Source organism: Tupaia chinensis, unplaced genomic scaffold (assembly GCF_000334495.1).
Source record: "Tupaia chinensis unplaced genomic scaffold, TupChi_1.0 Scaffold144899_1, whole genome shotgun sequence".
Taxonomy (NCBI): Eukaryota; Metazoa; Chordata; class Mammalia; order Scandentia; family Tupaiidae; genus Tupaia; species Tupaia belangeri.
In genome coordinates this window covers 2,486,355-2,488,637 of record NW_006204759.1, presented here as the reverse complement: position 1 = coordinate 2,488,637, position 2,283 = coordinate 2,486,355, and the positions used below count along the sequence as shown (strand labels likewise).

General features: G+C 46.7%; 1 pseudogene; it reads right to left on the bottom strand.

The window, feature by feature from the left end:
• Positions 1-784: 784 nt before the first annotated feature.
• LOC114005903 (translation machinery-associated protein 7-like) lies at positions 785-1,539 on the bottom strand (annotated as a pseudogene).
• Positions 1,540-2,283: the final 744 nt, after the last annotated feature.

Here is a 2,283-nt window from a genome sequence, read left to right as displayed (position 1 = left end):
ATTCCCACATGACCATGTGCTGGTGGCTTGCTTTCTCACTTTCCCTTTCTCTCTGTCTCTGGCCAAATTAAAAAAGAATAATAAATGTAATTAAGTAAAGCAATTCTTTAAAAAAAGAAAGTTTGCATTTGCTCATCAGAGACACAGTGAGTGAGAAAGCAGCCCTCGGTGGGAATGGCCACAACACAGTCCCTCCTCTTCCACACCCCTGCTGTGTGTGTGTGCTGTTTTTTTCAGGGCCCTGGTCCAGGATTCAGATGATATATTCAGCCATGTGGGATCCTGTCACTTCAGCCATCATGCCACCATATGGTCCTCTTTTTCCTTTGACTGCCAGAGGGCACATGTGCTCCCCAGAGAGAGAGGAAGAGTCAGCGGAGTGCAGGTACACCATAGTCTCATCTTTTCTCTGTCCTTTCAGGACTTGGGGCATGAATGCATTTGTGCCCAGCGTGTGTTTCCGGCTCCTGGGGCCAGGATTCAGACAGCATTCAGCCATGTTGGATCTGACTCCCTTAACCTCCAGGCTATGGGGCTGGTCCATTACGGAATTCTTGTTTTGTTTTTTTTTTTGAGAGGTTTTTGCTACAGTGCGCATGCGCTCGCCAGAAAGACAGAGAGAGACAGAGAGACAGAAAGTGAGAAATCACCCCCCAGGGGCGATGGCCATGTCACAATCCTCTCTCTTCCCCGCTCCTCTTGGATCTTGGGCATGCACGCACATGCGCCCAGCATGAGTTTAAGCCATGGGGTCCAGGACTCAAACCACGGTCGACTACACGGAAGTCCAGCGACATAGCTTTTACACCAACTGTTGGTTTCTATGGAATTATTTCTTTTTTTTTTTTTTAAACAAAAGTGTATTCTTAAATGTACAACACACTCTAAGGCAACACTTCATTCTAGCTGTAGCTGCTATGGTGGGGAATCCAGATGTTTAAATAGGAAAAGAATCGAGGGCGGTCGCCATGGTCCAGACACAAGGAGCACCTTACTTCTTGCCAGATTTCTTAATTCCACCTGAGGCCAGGGGGCCTTTCCCCGGCCACCTTCGCTTTTAACTCCTCGAGCTTTTTCTACTCCTCTTTTTGCTTCTGCCTGAAAGCCTTATCCTCCTCGTCCATCTCCTTGGCCTGCTTCTTGGGCTGTTTCAGGGGCTTCTTCTTGCCACCTTCGCGGCCAGACATCGCGCCTGCCGACCCTTTCCCAGACTCTGCCACTGGAAACCTCTATGGAATTATTTCTTAAAGCTCTGTGTTTTGTCATGTTTTATATTTCTAAAAGCTCTGTGTATCTTGTTACGTTTTCAGGGGAGAGAGGCTATAAAGGAAGAAGAGTCAGTAACACTAAGAATGAGTAATCACTATTCTAGTCTAACCTTATTCATTTGACACAGTATGGAAATCAGAGTCCAGGGTCACTCAGAGTCAAGATTCAACCCAGGGGGCCAGCAGGTTGGGTATGGTGGTTGAGGCACTGGACTCTCACGTGACTGACCATGGTTTGAGTCCTGGATATGGTGGCTTACTTTCTCTTTGGTGAGTGAACACACTCTTTAGCAAAATTAAAATAATAATGATAATAACTAATATTAAATAATTATGTTAAAAAGTGAAAAAGATTCAACCCAGGGCCTCAGATTCCTCCGATCCTGTAATTTTCTGCTGTGCGGCCCCATACCGTTCTCTGATGAATATCACCTATGAATCAGATGCTGGATCCACACCTAGTTTTCTTTTTTTTTTTTTTTTTTTTTTGGAGAGGTTTTCGCTATAGGGCGCGTGCGCTCGCCAGACAGACAGAGACATAGAGACAGAAAGCGAGAAATCACCCCCCAGGGGGGATGGTCACGCCGCAATCCCTTCTCCTCCATTCTCCTCTCGGGATCCTGGGCATGCACGCACACGCGCCCGGCGTGAGATTTAAGCCACCGGGTCCGAGACGCGAACCGCGGTCGACTACGTGGGAGTCCAGCGACATAGCCATTACGCACGCTAACTGCTGGTTCCCCACACCTAGTTTTCTTGATACAATGTTAGGATAATTAAGTGAAGTGGCAACTATTCATTCTGTAAGTAGTAAGTATGTTCACTTGTTTGTTTCATTAAAGATGTAGAATAAATGAAAGTCAGAAACAGCTGTGACCTCACCGGTCTCAGCCTTACCTGACACAGCCGCTGTTGGAATTAGTGTGCTTCCTTCCAGCCTGCCCTTTCTGTAGGTGAGACTGAGTGTGTGGGTTAACTTCGGCTGGTTGTACTCATGTCTTACAGTGAGTTTTAT